We start from the raw sequence: 20520 nt of genomic DNA, 5'->3' as shown, positions 1-20520 counted from the left end.
CAGTCATCCAAGGCTGGAATCAAACCCTGATCCCTGGTGCTATAACGCAGCAATGCTAACCACTGAGCCACCATGCTGCTCGAGTTGTTTTCCTTAGAGAAAGTCAAGAGGAGATTTCATATAAGTGTTCAAACATTAGGAGGGGTAAATGAAGAGAAACTGCTACTATTGATGGATGAGTCAAGCACCAGAGGGGACAGATTTAAGTGACTCTCAAACGCTGATAACACAAAGAGAGATAGGAAAGCAAGAAAACATAAAGGAGGCTATAAAACGATATTGATTGTCCACTCAGTTAAGTTAAGACCGAGTAAATGTGAGAAAATACAAATGGGCCACTTTGGTAGAAAGAATAAAAAGTGTATTATCTACATGGCAAGAGACTGTAGATCTCCTGTGCAGAGGCACCTGACTGTCCTGGTGCATAAATCGCAAAAAGGTTGATACGTAGGTACAGTAAGTGAGGTTGACAGCATGGAAACAGGCCCTTTGGCCAACTTGCCCGTGTCACCCAGTTTTCATAATTAAACTTGTCCCATTTATCCATGTTTGGTCTGTATCCTTCAATAGCTATCCCATCCATGTGCCTGCCTAATTGGGAAAGCTAATTATGTTATTTATTGCAAAGTGAAATTGAACACAAAAGTAAGGACACTATGCTTCAGTTATACTGGGCATTGGTGAAATCACATCTGGAGTACTGTGCATAATATTAGTTTAATTTAAGCACAAATATAAATGCAGTAGAATCGGAGGGGTGGGATGTGGGTGGGATGCATTGGAGGGCATCCTTAACCATGTGGGAAGGGAAATTGCGGTCTCTAAAGGAGGAGGCCATTTGGTGTGTTCTGTAGTGGAACTGGTCCTCCTGGGAGCAGATACGGCGGAGGCTGAGGAATTGGGAATACGGGATGGCATTTTTGCACGAGGTAGGGTGGGAAGAAGTATAATCCAGGTAGCTGTGGAAGTTGGTGGGTTTGTAAAAAATGTCAGTGTCAAGTCAGTCATCATTAATGGAGATGGAGAGGTCCAGGAAGGGGAGGGTGTAACAGAAGTTTCCTTCCCACATGGTTAAAGATGGCCTCCAACGCATCTCATCCACATCCCGCACCTCCGCCCTCAAACCCCACCCCTTCAACCATAACAAGGACAGAACCCCCCGGTGCTCACCTTCCACCCTACCAACTTTCGCATAAACCACATCATTCGACGACATTTCCATCACCTCCAAACGGACCCCACCACCAGGGATATATTTCCCTCCCCACCCATTTCCGCCTTCCGCAAAGACTGTTCCCTCCGTGAATACCTGGTCAGATCCACGCGCCTCCAACAACCCACCCTCCCATCCTGGCACCTTCCCCTGCCACCGCAGAAATTGCAAAGCTTGCGCCCACACCACCTCCCTCATCTCCATCCAAGGCCCCAAAGGAACCTTCAACATCCAAAGTCTTATCTGCACATCCACCAATATCATTTCTTGTATCCGTTGCTCCCGATGCGGTCTCCTCTACATTGGGGAGACTGGATGCCTCCTAGCAGAGCGCTTTAGGGAATATCTCTGGGACACCTGCACCAATCAACCCTATCGCCGTGTAGCCCAACATTTCAACTCTGCCAAGGACATGCAGGCCCTGGGCCTCCTCCACCTCCACTCCCTCACCACCGGACGCCTGGAGGAAGAACGCCTCATCTTCTGCCTCGGAACAGTTCAACCCCAGGGCATCAATGCGGATGTCACCAGTTTCCTCATTTTCCCTTCCCCCACCTCACTCCAGCACCAGCCTTCCAGCTCAGCACTGCTCTCATGACCTGTCCTACCTGCCTATCTTCCTTTCCACCTATCCACACCACCCTCCTCTCTGACCTATCACCTTCATCCCCATCCCCATTCACCCATTGTACTCTTTGCTACCTTCCCCCACCCTCCTCTCTGACCTATTACCTCCATCTCCACCCGCATTCACTTATTGTACTCTATGCTACTTTCTCCCTACCCCCACCCCCCTTTCATTTATCTCTCCACTCTGCAGGCACCCTGCCTCTATTCCTGATGAAGGGATTTTGCCCGAAACGTCAATTTTTATGCTCCTCAGATGCCGCCTGACTGCTGTGCTTTTCCAGTGCTTGTTCTTACCTAAACTGGAGTTTAGTAGAGCAAGAGGTGATTTGATTGAAATGCATGATCCTATGGAGTTCTTGGCAGAGGGTCTGTGAAAAAGATCTTTCTTCTTGTAAAAGAATCCAGAACTAGAGGTCATCATTTAACGAGGGATCACCCCATTAAAACAGATAAGTGGACAGTTTTCTTCAGTCTTTGGTCAACTCAAAAGGTGGTAGAAGCCAGTCCTGGAGTGTGGTGAAGGCAGAAGTAGATAGATTCTTGGTAAGGAAGGGGCAAGTGAAAGGTTTTTGGGCTAGGTGTGATTCTGGAGTAATTAGATCAGTTATAATCCTAATGATCAACAGAACATGCTCAAAGGGTGTACTTCTGCAATATTTTCTTTAGTTCTATGAGGAAATACACTACCTGATAGTATGTTGGAGACAAATTCAACTGTGACTTTGAAAACAGAATTGGATAAGCATTGGTCTGTGGCTACAGGGAAAGGAGAGGAAAGTAAAACTTGTGAAATTGCTCTTGCAAAGAGCTGACATAGATGCAATTGATTCTGGATTAGTGGTGCTGGAAAAGCACAGCAGTTCAGACATCATCTGAGGAGCAGTAAAATTGATGTTTCGGGCAAAAGCCCTTCATCAGGAATACAGGCAGAGATCAAATCGCTACCTTCTGTTCTGTAACCATTTTCTGATTCTATTCTGTTTAAAGGAACTGCATTAATTATTTTTTTTAACTAAAAGTTTTGATCTTTCTTTCTCCACATTACATTTCTTTCTTGTTTTATCCTTCAATTTGAACTGTTCTCCAGTACATTACCTGACTGTGTATGTGCATGCAACAGTAAGTGCCAATCAGTTTGCCAATGATGGGCATGGATGCACATGACAGATGAGTCCACCACGGCACTTCCTACTGTTAACACTTGCACAGAGATAGGGTGGCACTCACCAGACAGGGATCAGGAACAAGGGTCTTGTCCAAATAATTTTTGAACATGGACGTCAACTGTGATTTCACAAAATGATTGATGATCATGAGATTCAGCAAGGAGAGTTGCTTAAACTGATTTGCCCTCTATTTATAGTATTTACTGACTGGGGTATCTTCAGGGAATCGTGTGCTAATTTTGCATGTCATGTTTAGCATCGTTTGTTAGCTTTACAATGATGCTCAAATAGAATCATGAAGCAAAATAAACACTGAGGGAACACAACACACCAGAAAGAATTCATAGCCTTGGCAAAAGGAATAAATTCTGTCCTAATGAGGAAATATCACTAAAATATGCATGACTTTCAGGATCAACTTACAGATCCTATCTTCTGGGGAAAAACAAGAAACAGGAGTAAGTTTTCTGCTCCTTTTTATTTTTTAGCACTGGGCAGTCCTTGTCATGTGTGTTTTACTATCAAATAAGTAAACTGGTTACATTCTTCAGGGGTTTTGTCACAGAACAGGAACAATTATGCTCGTGGTAGGGCAGAAAAACAATGCACAGTTACTCAAGTTTTATAGTAAAGAACCCGATTCTGATCAGTCCCAATCAGCAATGCGGAGACGTTGATTATTTTTAAAGTACTTTCTCTGTCCTCCTGAAATGCGTCATAAACCTAGTGTAATATATGGAACAGTGTTATTTAAAAATTATTTGCCAATATAGATAATATATTCAGACCAAATTAACAGAAATGAACAGCTCAGGTACAATCTCATAAGGGCTGGTAGCCCTCTGGTATCTCATATACATTCATCTTTTTCACTTACACCCAGAAAGCGAATCGTAGCAGACTATTTAAAAATAAGGGGGAAGGGTTTAGTTTTATCCTCAATCAACATATCAGTTGTTCTGGACAGCTGGCTTGCAATGCGGGGTAATGCCAACAGTGTGGGTTGAATTCCTGCACCAGCTGTGGTTACCATGAAGGACTCTCCTCCTTAACCTCTGCCCTCACCAGAGGCATAGTGACTCTCAGGTTAAATCAACACCAGTTGCCTCTTGAATGAGAAAGCAGCCTTATGGTTCAGTAGGGCTATGGTGAATTTACCTTATAATTAAGACAGAAATACACACTTACTTTACAACCAGATAACAATCAAGAGCAGGGCCCACTGCAGATTCACACCGTCATCCAGGAAAACCAACGCCAATTGTCTTACGTCCTAGCTAAGGTCAATTAAACAGATCAGAGATAGAAGCTACAATTTTCTCTTTGGGAGAGAGACCAATATGATGCACCATTTTCAATCTTAAAAGGGCATAACACTTATTATATGACATCGGCTGCTGGTGATCAGCAATTACCCAACTCAAAACCAACACATGAGAATGGAGGACAGCGGAATAACATTGATGTGGGTTTGTGAAAGGACAGAAACATGGGGTTTGGGGAGAAGGAAGGAAAAGATTTAAAATAAATTGACAAGAGATGAATGATTACAGAATGCTGTGCTAACAATGCATATCAATCATTAGAAGAGTAGGTCATTCAGCCCATTAAGCCTGCTTCTTATTCAACAAGGTTATGGCTGGGGCTCCTGTGGTGAGAGGTAGAGGGGCCTGGGTTCAAGTCCCACCTGTGGTGCGTAATAACGTCTCTGAATAGGCTGATTAGAAAAACAGATCTAATAATAAAAAAAAGGATTGTGACTGAACATCTACCTCAACATTAGGTTCCCACACGATCTCAATAATCACTTGAACTCTCTCTCAAGTCCAGCAATCTATTAATTTCTGTCTTGAACTTACTCAACGATTGAATTTCCACTGCTCACTAGGATGGAGAATTCCAAACGTTCACCACCCTCACTGAAGAAATGCTTCTTCATCTACTTTAAATGCCCTTGATCATAGGATTAGTGGTTTCCTCTGGGTACTCTGGTTTCCTACCACAGTCCAAAAATGTGCAGGTCAGGTGAATTGCCCAATGTGTTGGATGCATTCGTCAGGGGTAAAATGTAGTGAAATGAGCTGGATGGTCGGTGTGGGAAATCTAACAGGTTCTGCTGGGTAAAGGAGTTTGTTCACTTGATGGAATACAGGATTTCAGTTACTGAAAAATTCCAGACTAGGAGTGTTTGAATTTACACTGGTTATTCTGAGATCTCAGTTTATGTGAATCAAAGAAAAAGGTTTTATAGCTCACAGGACCAGACTGAAAAGAAGCAGATGAAAATAAGCAGTGACAAAGAAGTTTGACTCTGAAGTGATCATGTTGTGAAGTAGATGGGACTTCATTTGGTTGTGTGTATTTGAAATCTTTCAAACTGTTACACATGGATAGTTTGGTTTGTTTTATTTGTACTTATCTTGTACAGTACACTTCTGTTTCATTGTTAAACAAATGACTGCAGATCTGGGTTTATCTTTCAGTGAAAGATTGCCATGTTAAAAATAGAAATTGATCCATCAAGCCAGATTTCATTCTGGGATCTGATGTGAGCAATGATGACATCGGTTAGGAATAACATTCCTAATTATTTGCTGCACTAGAATGTTAGCTTTCAGGGACTGATGAACAAGGATACCCACACTTCCTGATCTCTTATATCGTAAGAAATATTCAATTTTTTTACTACCTAAGTAAATACTCCCATACTTATTCTCATCATATTCAATCTGCTACGATTCACAGGTTAATTTAGTCGCTTGAAGCAATCTTGCATCCTCCTTACAACTTGTGTTCCAACTCAATTTCAGGTCATCAGCAATGTTGGAAACATATAACTGGTCCCCACATCCAGTCTAATATTCGCCAATTAACTAGTTCAGCATTATTATTACACACCTCCAAAAAGGAGGCAGAACTTAAATCTGGGCTTCCTGACTCCAAGGTAGGGACACTACCATTGTGCCACAAAAACTGCAGAGAATCACTGGTATAGATTAGAACTCCTATGGACTAAACACCAATCAGTGTGTCACATCATTAGTAACAGTCTGTCATCCTGAGAATCTTCCATTTATTGCCACTGTTTGTTTTGGTCTGTTAATCAATCTCAATCCTTACTAGTATATTCTCCCCCAAGGTAAAAACAATGACTGCAGAATGCTGGAAACCAGAGTCTAGATTAGAGTGGTGCTGGAAAAGCACAGCAGGTCAGGCAGTATCCGAGGAGCAGGAAAATCAACGTTTTGGGCAAAAGCCCTTCATCAGGAATAGAGGCACCCTGCTGTGCTTTACCAGCACCACTCTAATCTAGACTCTATTCGCCCCCAAACCTAATGCGCATTAATTTTATTTACTGTACTCCATATGCAAATCAACTAATGATCTAACTGCATAATCTGTCAACATGTGCAAATGTGAATTATAATCATCACCCAAATCCCTTTCTCAATTGGATGACACAGAAACCTCGATTATCCAAAGGACACGGGTAGGCAATAGTTTGTTCGGTTAATCGAATTCCAGATAATATAGTTTAGCCGAGCATCGGGACCTTGCAATCTTGTCGGATAATCGAGGTTCCTCCATAATTTATCAATAGTTGATGGTGATTTCTAGGCTATATTTACATTAGCACTAGCACTTCACCCATTGTTTTACTCATTAAATCAGCCAGTAGGGTAATTGAAGAAATTGTAAAGTCACAGAAGCTCTTACAAATAGAGTTTTAACATCTGATAGATAGTAAATTGCCTTCCATCTCCTTTGTTGAAAGTTCTGAATTTTACTTTGGTACAACTGCATGTGGAGCTACATGCAATGTTTCATGCACATGTGCATATGGGGAAGGGCTGATGGCTATTTGATCACCAGCATTATCGATAAATTCTTGTCCCTATCTGTCTACAAATTCAAGCTTTGCAAAAGGTGATCAGAAGTAGAAATCATTGACAATGGTTCAAATTAATCGTTGTTTTAGACTAGTGCAAACACAATGGGTCTTTTTTGTTCTGTAGATCTCGATGATTGACACAGGAACTACACTGTCACTACAGATCAGGGATTGAAGTTGTTGAGCTGCCCAGTTTATATAATTTGATTTTTGCATTGATTTACCAGATATGAACATTGCAGAATTCTGCAATAGTGACTTCAAGCAGCAAATATTTGGCTTATCGCCATTTGCCAAAACTCCATAAACAAGTATTCCTTCATAATGTTTGTTTTAAAAAAATCTAAGTACTCAGACAAGAATATTGGCTGAACTGCAGGTAACACTCCTGGCTGTATCTATCATAGTTATTATGCAGAGAAAAGAGAATTAGGTTAGAATACAGCAAATATTTTGCTCATCATAGCATGAACCTACAAGTTCTGCTGGGCATGGCAGGTTATTAACATTTTGCGAACTATTTTGCAGATCATTGCTGTTCAGGGAATTCAGAAATGCTTCAGCAGGTTTTCCCTTTGTGAACAGGAGTGAATAATGTTTTCATTGTGAAATACAGTTATGATTCATAAGGTTAAGAACAGGTAATGTTTTTAAATGGTATAATTCTATTAGATGTGATCTCCAAGAGACAGCATTGAGGTTTTACTTTTGCTAGAAGCAAGCACATTTTCTTAGCAGGAAGAAAAATGAGGAAGCAAAATAAAGTGATATGCAGCATGAAGAGAGAGATTCTCAGAAAAGCAGGAAGCAGCCAGGTCACAAACAGTGAAAACTTTTAAAAATACTCAAACATCATTTAGTTTGAATACAGGTCTGTTATTGGCATAACTGTTCAGATAGCACACATCCTCTTGTAATAAAAAATGCCAAAATACATGCCATCCTGAAAGCAAGGCATAAATCAGTTTCCCACAGCAGGTTCCTGCCAAATATGTGAGAATTGGCAATCTGCTTGCAGTTCATCCAAGTGGCCATTTTTCATATGTGATGTAAACATTGAATGCTGACAAACTATCTGACAGTTATCAGTGCCACTGTGAAACCAACAACACATTTCTACTGTAACCAGTCCAGCAGATAGCAATTCACAGCCTTTCTTAACAGGCATCATTAAGACAAGAAAACTCAAATTTGAAATACGTTCACTTTCTTCTTTTCCCTCCCATTTGCCTGAATTTCAGAAGCAGGAGCACAGTTGTACTCTTCTACCACCAGATGAAAGATCCTTGTTGACGTTACATGCATCATGCAGTGTGATCACTATCACCAGGGAGGTCATTCATTTCAAACGTTTGCACATCATAGTCTTATGCAATAGATAGTCAAAAAATTAAGCCAAATAGACCAAGAAGATCCTTTAGTTCAATTTTAAATCATGGGTTACCCTTTAAAAAGGGAATAAAGGGACTGAAAAAGCTGAGGTTCAGTGAATACTACAGGAGAAAAAGAAAATTAAATGACATCAAAGGAGGCAAATCACACCGTTTGGGTTAAGTATGGTTCAGGCATAGTATTGGTAAGAGACAGGATTTTGTGGCTATGAACAAGATGGCGAATGGATCAGGTGCTGTGCTGGAGGGATGTTGGTACACATTTCTTGCTGCATCTGCAAACTGGTCACAGCACTGGAACAGGAGGCCTTTCAAGCAGGGGGAGTGAGTGATGTGGTAATGGTAGGAGATAGTACAGTCAGGGAGCTATCGCTCTCTGCAGCAGCAATCATGACTTCCAATAATTGTGAGATCTGTCCTGTCCGCCAATTTACGAATGGTACTTGATCTAATAGAGGATAGAGAAAATGGTCACGTGGAAAATGAGTCAAACTGATTCAGTGCATGACCGAACTTTCCACAACCAGCACCACATGGTGGAATATCATGCAACAAGTGGTAACTGACTACAAACCTCTACTACAGAAAAGCAACAAAAACCAAAGGAGAGAGCAGAACCCTGGCTCATGCACCTCCCTTCCTTACAGCTACTCTCATAATCTACACCCAAAACGCATGGCTGCAGAATTGGCCTGCTAAATCACATGGGGCACATAAGCAATGAAGCTCAACAGATGTCATCCTTGTTGTGAAGGACTGGTGACAATAACAATGTTACCCTTCGTCTGACTTAAACGCATCTCAAATAAAGCAAAGAACCGCGAATACTGGAAATCTGAAACAAAAACTCAATAAATAATTGCTGGAGAAACTCAGCAGGTCTAGCAGTATCTGTGGAGAGAAAGCAGTCAACAAATCTAATGATCCTTCTTCTGACAGGGTCCAGTTCTGAAGGAGGAGAAGGATCAAGTTGTGTGTGGCACGGTGGCTCAGTGGTTAGCACTGTTGAAGGTTAGCACTGCTGCCTCACAGCGTCAGAGACCCAGGTTCAATTCCCACCTGGGCGACTGACTGTGTGGAGTTTGCACATTCTCCCCGTGTGTGCGTGGGTTTCTTCTGGGTGCTCCGGTTTCCTCCCACAGTCCAAAAATGTGCAGGTTAGGTGAATTGGCCATGCTAAATTGCCAGGAGTGTTAGGTGCAGGGGTAAATGTAGGGGAATGGGTCTGGTTGGGTGCGCTTCGGCGGGTCAGTGTGGACTTGTTGGGCTGAAGGGCCTGCTTCCACACTGTAAGTAATCTAATAAGTTTTTGCAGGCCATGTAGGACCCAACACAAGTGGAACTAGAATGAGGTCCTGCTCAGAGTTTGAAGATCCAAATTAAAACACATAACTTCAGAGTTAGTAATATCTATATTGTCATCTGAGTCATATAAATTGGAGCATTAGGGACCAACAATTTTTCCTTTATTATTTCTTGAGATGTAGCCTATATAATTAGTGGATACATTGGTTTTGATCTTCCAGAATTCCCTTTATTTTAAAATGATCCCTTCAAAGTGGAACGTTTCAAACTTATCCCTGTTGTTCAAGAAAGATGCATGAGGAAACAAGGGATTATAAATCAGTTTGCATGGCATCAGCAGAGTAGTAGATTAAGTGCAGGATTTATTGGGGAATTAGTAACGGTCCCAGAAAATCATATCTTTTAGCAGAGAAAACAAATTTATGATGGGGAAATGAAATTCAAATAATCTTATGAGTTTTTCATGTTGTATTTGATAGGATAGAAGGGGAGGCATTGAATATAGTGTATTTAGATTTTCAAAAACAATTGATGAGATACTATACAGAAGGTTATATAAAATTAGAGCTGCACTTATGCATTAGCATTGATTGGAAGTTGGCTAACAGGCAGAACGCAGTAGGAATGAGGGAGCTATTTTTTGTTGGCAGTATATTCCAATGGTGTACTGCAACAATCAACACCAGTTCCTTAGCTATTTCCAGCAACAAAACCGGGTACATGATTTCAGTATTGAAAGTTAATATACTGGTACAGCAAGCAATTAGATTAGCAAACTGTATGTTCACCTTTATTGAAAAGATTTGGAGTACAAGAAATTTTACTGCATAGGCATTGTAAAAGTACTGCTGGAGTGCTTTTCATTTCCTTACCTAAAGGAGGAAGTGTAAATAAAGTTCCTTAAACTGCTTCCTTGGACAAGATCATCCCATGAGGAAAAATTAAAGGTGAGAGGGATGTGAAGCATTCTAATTACTTACAAAATTCTTAAGGGACTTGATAGGATAAATGTTTCCCTTATATTATAGCAATAAGAGTCACAGTCCTCAGGGTAAAGAGTTGCCCATTTAGGACTAAAATGAGGAGAAATTTCTCAATTGGGGATCTTCGGAATTCTATACCTTTGCCCAAATCTAAGATTATATTAGCATAATGCCACCATCTTCCCACTGAATAACTTATTATCCATTTATCCCAACACTGATATACAGTTAACTAATTAATGTGAAACAATGTTAACCTCTCCCTCTTTCCAACCCCACCGAAAACAGCATGAGGTCTTGTCTTGAGCAGTTTTTTTTTAAATATGGGAACATGATTGAGATGTGTAGCATTGAGTGTCATCGACATGGTAGACAGGAGGGTAGCTTTCCTCTTGGTGGAAGGATCAATGACAGGGGCATAGAGTTAAGTTACAGTTTAGATAGAATCGCAGCGCAGACTTGATGGGCCAACAGTCTTTTTCTATGCAGTTGCCCTCTATGACTATAACAATATTGTTTCAGTTGCATTACACTGCGGTCTTTTGTTATAAATTCTGTGTCCTATGATCCTGCTCCACTGCTACCACTGACGAAGGAGCAGCGCTCCAAAAACTAGTACTTCCAAATAAACCTGTTGGAATATAACCTGGTGTTGTGTGGTTTTTAACTTTGTCCACCCCAGCACTTCCACGTCACTGGGAAAGTAAATTAACTTCCCTTCCTCATCTGCTTACGAAAATGCTCAAGTATTAATCTGCTAAATGAAAACTTTTACAATACTTAAATACCACTTGAATGCCTACCATAACTTATCACTTATCACTACAGGTACCTATTGCACTTTCTAATACCCCCAAGTACATCTCCTTTCTACTAAAGGACACATACATTTACAGACAGAACTGATAAACTAATGATGATATCGTCTGCATGCATGAACTGTCAGTTTGCTATTGAATCCCAGACTGGCTCCTCTAACAGCACTATTGTCTCAAATTAAGAAATTTGGAGTGTTAGCATGAGATTGTGAGATATTCAGGAGCTGCACGGAGAGTAAAATCTATTAAATTACCTGTGCCTGTAATTCAGGTTGACAATCAAAATACTTTGACACAATTGAAAAGGAAGACTTCTCTCATAAATTGGTATTAATTTTGTTACAAAGGGATTTGACGACAAGAATGAAAGTGTCTTATTTCAATTATTTAGGGCATTGGTGAGGCCACACACCTGGCGTACTGTGTGCAGTTTTGGTCTAAGGACAAATGTACTTGCCCTGGAATGATAGCATCTAGAGAGAACCCATTTCTAGTTGCCCCTGCAAAGATGGTTATAAGCTGCCTTCTTGAAACACAGTAGACCATTTTGGGGTAGGGACAAGCATAGTGTGAGGAAGAAAGTTTCGGGACTTTCACCCAGCTCTAAATTTAACTGGTGAGACGTGGTCTATGCTCAACTCATTTTCTAGAACTAAACATTAATGGAAACTTGTTGAAGACCATGTTCTGAATATTCTGAATCAATTGAAACAGCCTACATTATAAACTAATGGAGCAATTCCATCATTTCAGTTGGGAACCTGACCACATAAAACTAGATAGGCTACAACCTATCCTGACAGAAACAGGCATCTAGAAACAGCCACTTCACTGTTTTCAGCAAATCGCACTTAAAGTTATAGAGTCATAGAAATGTACAGCATAGAAACAGACCTTTCTGTCCAACCCGCAGTTGAGAAGTGTTTATTTTTCAATATTCAAACTCATTTCCAAATGTAAAAATTCGCCATGGTCCTGAATAATTTGACATATTTTACAAATTCTTCTGCATTAAGGTCTTTGATACATTTAATTAATACCTTGCAGCAAGTTGATTCATAATGGAGTAATAGCTGGAAAATGACTTTTCGCAAAAACAAGCATTTTAAATCAGTGTGATGAATCCACCACTACTCATAAATCAATTTTAAACAAAATTACATTAAAACTTAGAAACTCATTTGCTGGCTGTTAATATAAAGTGATCAGTTTTGAGATTTCAAAAATATATAATCCAAAAGTTTTTAAAGGAAAACACAGCCCCCTCAAAAACCCGCAAGCAAGTGCGACAAGAACAACGCTGCATTGGAGAATAATTCAATCTGGAGTATGGTCAGTTTTGTAGCTAGGACTGGCAACTAACATGATTATTATAAAACTTGTGGATGAAAAAAATGCTGCAAACACTTCAGGAGTGCTGGTAATTATGTCCTGTAAACAAAACAGACAAAAATGCAAAGAGATTTTCAAACGAAAAATCAGTGTTTAAGAGTTATTCATCAGGTTATAGGTGCAGAATAAAAATAGTACCGCCAATTGCATGACCCTCCAATTGCATTCCTCACTTATACAATCAATATACTTTAACCTCATGTGAAAGTATATTTCACATCTTTCTGTTAATTTTTAGCTGCATGAGAGGCATTCCTCTTTTCTACACACTCTGAATGAAAGTTCTTTTGTATAACGATTACAGTTCTTTTAATTAGAATTGGAGATCACACAATTAATGACAATAAAAACTGGTATTGTTAAATGCCCTTAGTCTAGTGATCCTCTTACTTTGCTGACAAGGTCAAACTTATTGTTCAACCATTGATTAAAGAGATCATTTCCCAGTACCACATGAAATGAATGGAGTTCATAGAGTCATAGAGATGTACAGCATGGAAACAGACCCTTCGGTCCAACCCGTCCATGCCGACCAGATATCCCAACCCAATCTAGTTCCATCTGCCAGCACCCAGCACATATCCCTCCAAACCCTTCCTATTCATATACCCATCCAAATGCCTCTTAAATGCTGCAATTGTACCAGCCTCCACCACTTCCTCTGGCAGCTCATTCCATACACATACCACCCTTTGTGACTTTACCAGATGCACTCCGATGTTCAGTGATACATGAATTCAAACGGCAAAGGCAGTGTCAGTTTCTTCCCATCTTTCTCTCCTGCAATGACCTCACCATGTGCTTCCTTTGTTCTTCTGCCTTTTAAAACTGCTGTTTTTTTTGAGTTGTGCATAACTAGTTATTTAATACAAAAATAAAAGGACCATTTCATTAAGGTAGGGTGATAAATGAGACTACTCTCACCAGTTTGATTTTAAAAAATTCTGCATCCAATACAGAAAAGTCTATCAATGACGGAGTTGTATTTGAGGCCTAGGCCAACAATATAATTTAATTATCTTCCATTGTTAAGTGGATGGAGTATAAAAGTTCCACCCAACTACACTGATGTAATAAAATTCAGAAATGATAAATATGCTTAATAATACAGTAAAATGCACAGAGCCATTCCTGAAGAATGGTTACTGGGTAAACTCAGCAATCTGTTTTTTTAGATTAGATTACTTACAGTATGGAAACACACCCTTCGGCCCAACAAGTCTACACCGACTCGCAACCCACCCAGACCCATTCCCCTACATTAACCCCTTCACCTAACACTATAAGCGATTTAGCATGGCCAATTCACCTAACCTGCATATTTTTGGATTGTGGGAGGAAACCGGAGCACCCGGAGGAAATCCACGCAGGCACGGAGAGAATGTGCAAACTCCACACAGAGTCGCCTGAGGCAGGAAATGAACTCGGGTCTCTGATGCTGTGAGGCAGCAGTGCTAACCACTGTGCCACCATGCCGCCCACCTTTTTTCCTTTTTAAGAACTGTTTATTTTTCAGAAGCCAAATTTTATAAGTTAAACATAAGCATATATCTTAATATGGTTAAAATTATCCCCGAAACCTGTAATGCAACAGCATACAGAAAAACAAATCTCAAACTCCAGTTGTTTAATTATTTAATTACAGGGTTTTTTCCCCCGAATGTTCAGGCATTCTAAATACTGCAGGTCTTCTAGAGTTACTTCATGGAAAGCCAAAACTCTAGTAGTTAAGGTTGGGTTAAATTCAATAGTCATTAGACAACAAAGGACCACCAAATCCTGCTGGCATTTTTGTATTTCCGCGGTTACCCTTTGCTGTCGATTAGGGCATTTTATGGAGTTTCTCATTTCTGTTACTGAGAACCCAATCAAGCTTCTCAAAATGTCATCACCAAGTTCTACATCCATATAGGCAGTACTGTCTGATATTCTAGCTCTAGCTTTAATATTTCACAGTCCACCATTACATGTGAGTTTGTCCAGTAAGGTAACAATGAACCCTTTGATTTGTACCACAGGTATTATATTAGGTTTCTTATCCTACAGTATGTTTGGATATGTAAACGGTGGAGAATTCAAAAACTGATTGTTGAACTTTCTTTCCTTCACATTGCTTATTTCTGCACCATCATTATGAAATTTGTCTCCACTGCCAAAGGAACCTGAAATTACTTCAGACGAGATGCACAGATTGCCAAGTACTGAATCGTTCTTTGGCCTTCTGTCAAAGGACTCACACAGTGTTAATGAGTTAAGCTGCTTCTTTCTCAGTTCCATAGCGAGAACACTTGTATTATTTCTTCCATCTACAGAAGGAATGCCTGTCTTTTTCGTGGAATTATGATCACTTAGCATAGAACCTGGCCCTGCATTTTCAGTATGTATACCACTTTTAAGATGTTTAGCTTGGCTTTGTAATTGAGATCCAGAAGTATTATCAGCAGCTTTTACATTTTGCTCTTGGCATGGACCAGGTCTGTTATCTGCTGCTTCTGCAACATGCTTTATGTTAATTCTCTGTGGCTCTTCTACTAAGGATTTGAGAGATGTTGGGGACTGGCTCATTGCTCTATCAGGTTCAGTTTCTGCATTCAGTTCACCCTGCACAAACAAATCATCAAATTCATCCAAGGGAAACTCATTAAAGTCTTCATCATTACAATCTAATAATTCTCTATTTTCTCTTTGACATTATCTGGACATTCCTGGAATCTGGGACTTCATACTTTGCCATCTGCTGCTTAAAGGCTGTGTGCAATTGGAAATGCAGCTCATTGTACCAGTTCTACTACAATACCCACTTTCAGAATCCATTCTGGACTCTAAAAGCAGATCATCTTCATCAAAATCAGCCAAAAGCTCATCATCTGAAGGTTCCCAGAGCTGAGGCATCCCATTAGTCCTTTCAGTTGTATTTTGATTGTTACTCACTCTAGCTACAGCAATATCATACGATTCTCCAATTAACCTTGCAAGTAGTCTCTCTTGGAAGTTTTCTTCCACAAGAGACTCCACTTCGCCTCCCAACACCCTTATATTTTCAGGCTTAAGAAGCCTGTTTCTGATTTGATTTGGAGATGCCGGTGTTGGACTGAGGTGTACAAAAATCAGGTGATAGTCACCTGATGAAGGAGCATCGCTCCGAAAGCTAGTGTGCTTCCAATTAAACCTATTGGACTATAACCTGTTGTTGTGTGATTTTTAAACTTTGTTTCTGATTTCCAACATCCACAGTTCTCGGTTTCCTCCACCCCTCCCCCCCTTCCAATTATCACAGATCAAGATTCTGGGTTAGTCTTCACCAAAGTTAGCTGATAGTTACTTGGATAACATTGTAATCACATGGTCTTTGCGTCATTATCATCTTCACTTGTCACACCAAACCCAAGCATAGCAAAATGTCTTCTATTGTGGTCTTTGTGAGTGTTGTCAAATTTGATGTTTCCTAAAACTAGGTACAATGAAAGAATGTTAAAAGTCACAGCCCACAAATACCTGACTGGACTCAGCTTTTGGGTTAAATAACAAATGTCTATTAGGTTTCTCACATCCCAACACTATAGTGTACACCTGGAGAGATCAGGCTAGGATCAAATACAGGCCTGATTATATCAGTAATCGGACAAATAAAAGACATATTGGAGTACAGCTGTCATTCTTGAAAACAAGGAATGTTTTAACCTTTTCCAAAAGAGAAGAAAAAAATGCAAAATTTCAAGAACTGCACTTCTAACCAAGTAAAATCTCAAGCCATAAACAAAAACAGAAATTGATGGAAAAGTTCAGAGCTGGCAGTATCTCAGAACTGATGTAGGGTCACCGGAACTGAAACGTTAACTCTGCTTTCCTTCTGCAGATGCTGCCAGACCTGCTGAGCTTTTGTTCTGATTAACAACTTCCATAGTACTTTCAGTTTTTACAAAGTATCAAGCCATATCAGTAATGAAAAAACAGAATGTTCAAATTGGATTATATATTGTTTTCATTAGAACTTAGAACAACATATATTTTAAAATAAGTTGAAGTATAACATACATAGTTAAAAATCAGGTTACAGGTTTATTTGAACTATAACCTGGTGCTGTATGATTTTTAAGTTTGTGCACACTTGTCCAACACCAGCACCTCCAAATCATGTATAACATACATGTGCAATATTGTTGCTGCTTCATGAAAAAAAAATCAACTGCAAGATATTGGTATCACAGGATTAAGTTTTTAAAATTTGTCTTTCTGGTGCCCCCAATCCAAATAAAATAACCATCAATAGGTGCAATGTTAAACACACCAGGAATAAAAATAGTTAAAGTAGTAAATTGAATCCCATTTTGTGCTCAGTTGGCTAACATGATGAGGGACATAAGACATTGTTTTTGAACTGCAGACTCGAGAAATCGGGCAGCAACCCTGTTCCTAATTTTATCCCGTTTGTATGGTCTGTATGGGCTCAGCCTCAATCTCGAAACCCCATCCGTGCTCAAATAACCATTTTTTGGCCGAGGTCTGTCGTGCAATTAAGTAGGACATTGGAAATGCCTCAAAACAGCTCTGGGAGCACATCCCAGATTTCAGGGGTAAACTGGAGTGGGATTGATTACATTGGGTTGCAGGCGGGTCTGTAAAGAATACCACACACTGCTCAATCTCAAACTGGTTTTGGTGAAGCTGACCTCATCTGGACTGTTGCAGGAAATGCCTGGTTTGGAGGAATTGTCTGCCTGTCACGTGGCAGCAGCTGGTCAAGGTCTGAGAGGCAGCCTCACCCCCCTCTCTCCTTCAGACAGTCTGCACTGGAAGCTCTCAGCTCAGGAAGGTAGGCCGGACCATCCAGCCTAGAGACACAGCACTGAAAAAGCACAGGGTTCTCTCATTCCGCCCGTCAATAGACGAGGTGCTGCTGGGGGAAAAAAAAGGTCTCAGACAAGCAGCCGCGCCCAGATCCTTTTAAGGACAGTTTGTCATTGCGGATCAGTCGTGTTAAATAGGAATTACCACAGGAGGATATAAATACACTCACGGCATGCATATTAATATAAACTTTCCTCACCACTATTTTTAAATGTTATACAACACGTTGACAATTAATCAACAATGTATCGCTTCTGAAAGGAGGAAATTATACAGTTTGAAATAGCCTCTTCCCCCATCGCCAATATTTCTGTTCAGAAATCGGCTGGAGATGTAATGCGTAGCTAAATATGTCGCTGCCTACTGCACCTATATAATGAAATAAGGAGATCGATCCCCTTTGTCATTAGATCCCACAGACCCTTCAATAGTCGCACAAATCCCACTTTGATTTCAGAAAATAAATGAATAAGTCAGTTTGCTGTTATTTGGAGAATACTGCAAGGTGTGCTTTATCCCTTAAAAAAAATCACTGCAATACGCAATCTAGACAATCCTGGTTGCTGCGTTTCAGCAGCCAGCAGCCCATTCATCCTGTAACAATTCATAACGTATTCGGAGTTGACACGGATCACGCGTCTCAACTCCCCCAATAATGGCACAAGCCGGTAGCGAAATGAGTGTGACTCCCTCTCCAACAACATTTCGCAATGAAACATCCGCAATCTTACTTTTGTAGCGTTTTCAATCCTCTCATGGCAACACAATCGAAAGTACAGCATTTGCCATTCTCACAGACACAATGTAACACTCAATATCCGCAGAAACAGCAAACTCCAGCTCATGGTTCGAGAAAGCATTGTCTGACCTTTGAAAAATTCTCTGGGGCGGCTCTTGTCTCCTCAGTCTTAACACTGTTTACCCCCACCACTACCCCTTCCTGGGAGTGGATCACTCTCCTGAAGCCCAGACTCAAGGGTTTCTGTCCAAGATCCCAGTGCCACAAAGTACACGCAATGATGCGGGAATGTGACGCGGCCCCGGCACCCTCCCTCTGGATGTGAACATTGCTGCACACTGGTATTCTGGGATGTGTAGTTCATTTCTAACATGAATACAGGTACTGTATAGCCTTCTTTCCACTGCAGCTGTTCCAGCGTGTTACAACTTAACATCGACAAATTAGCGTTGTCTAATGAATCAATGCCTGACAGGTTTAATTACCAATTTTGGGAATGTTTTAAATGTCACCTCGCTCGATCTAATTTAATAAATCTTTCACTTCTTGGATTTAAAGGAACAATAACCAATATCACGTGTCAGTGTGTCAGTGTGGTGCAGGCTCTAAGCTTTGGTATTTCCTGACCAAACTTGTCCACCTCTCACAAAAACAAAAATTGCTGCTAGACCTGCTGAGCTTCTCCAACAATTACCATTTTTGTGTCAGATTTTCAGCATCCACAGTTTTTTGCTTTATTCTCTATATCTCTCTACTAAACAATAGTAATAGTAACCAAAATAAAACCTATACAATGCCTGGCAGCGTCTGTGAAAGGAAAAATTGAATTAAGGTTTCAGATCAATAATTCTAAACAGAACAACTTGTGCAGCAACTTGAATGTATTCAAACATCGCAAAGCACTTCACAGGAATACTCTCAAACAGCATTTGACACCAACCCACATTTAGAAACAGTAGAAATGACCAAAGCTTAGTCAGAGTAGGTTTAAAGAGCATCTTAAATGAGGAAAGAGAGAAAGAAGTTCAGGAAAGAAATTCCAAACTGTAAAGTTAAGATAGAGTGATGATAGAGTGATGAAAATCAGGGTTGTGCAAGAGTCTTTGGAAAATCCTAAGCCTCACGACTACAATACAGAGATAGCAAGGAGCAATGCCATGAAAGGTTTAAAATCGAATCCCATTAGAGAAAAACAGAGAAGTTCTCAATGATTGATGTTTATCATTAAGCTTGGGCAAAATTACATGACTTTGTGAGACTTTGCTAGGTACAAATTGGTTGCAATGTTTCCTTCCATGACAGCATTGACAACACTTCAAATGTACGGGTAAAAAATGAGGTCTGCAGATGCTGGAGATCACAGTTGAAAATGTGTTGCTGGTTAAAGCACAGCAGGTTAGGCAGCATCCAAGGAATAGGAAATTCGACGTTTCGGGCATAAGCCCTTCATCAAGATGATGAAGGGCTTATGCCCGAAATGTCGAATTTCCTATTCCTTGGATGCTGCCTAACCTGCTGTGCTTTAACCAGCAACACATTTTCAACACTTCAAATGTAACCAATTGAGCATAAGTAATTTGCATTGTCCAAAGGTTATGAAATACACTACAAGGACAACTCTCCATTGTTGTTCTTCCCCATCGTTAATTTCTTCCTGTCCTGCACCATTTAACACAGTTGTAGAAGAGTCATAGAGTCATAGAGATGTACAGCATGGAAACAGACCCTTCGGTCCAACCTGTCCATGCCGACCAGATATCCCAACCCAATCTAGTCCCACCTGCCAGCATCCGGCCCATATCCCTCCAAACCCTTCCTATTCATATACCCATCCAAATTCCTCTTAAATGTTGCAATTGTACCAGCCTCCATCACACCCTCTGGCAGCTCATTCCATACATGGACCACCCTCTGCATGAAAAAGTTGCCCCTTAGGTCTCTTTTATAACTTTCCCCTCTCACCCTAAACCTATGCCCTCTAGTTCTGGACTCCCCGACCCCAGGGAAAAGACCTTGTCTATTTATCCTATCCATACCCCTCGTAATTTTGTAAACCTCTATTAGGTCCCCCCTCAGCCTCCGACGCTCCAGGGAAAACAGCCCCAGCATGTTCAGCCTCTCCCTGTAGCTCAGATCCTCCAAC

The 20520-nt window shown here is 40.5% G+C and overlaps 1 protein-coding gene across 3 annotated transcripts in view; it reads right to left on the bottom strand.

Annotated features, from left to right (window-relative positions):
• The window catches only part of ctif (CBP80/20-dependent translation initiation factor), a 218924-nt gene extending 200294 nt beyond the window's left edge, over positions 1-18630 (bottom strand). For 2 of the 3 annotated variants that reach the window (XM_060848810.1, XM_060848971.1), the window contains exon 1: positions 18507-18630. The gene's annotated coding sequence lies outside the window, so the exon portion shown is untranslated. Of the gene's footprint in view, positions 1-18369; positions 18386-18506 lie in introns of those variants that run through there. The other variant, XM_060848895.1, reaches the window with a different exon arrangement.
• Between the last annotated feature and the right edge of the window lie 1890 nt (positions 18631-20520).

The sequence above is a fragment of the Hemiscyllium ocellatum genome, chromosome 1 (genome assembly GCF_020745735.1).
Source record: "Hemiscyllium ocellatum isolate sHemOce1 chromosome 1, sHemOce1.pat.X.cur, whole genome shotgun sequence".
Classification (NCBI taxonomy): Eukaryota; Metazoa; Chordata; class Chondrichthyes; order Orectolobiformes; family Hemiscylliidae; genus Hemiscyllium; species Hemiscyllium ocellatum.
The sequence above is the reverse complement of the archived record's forward strand: the minus strand, read 5'-3'. Positions and strand labels throughout refer to the sequence as shown.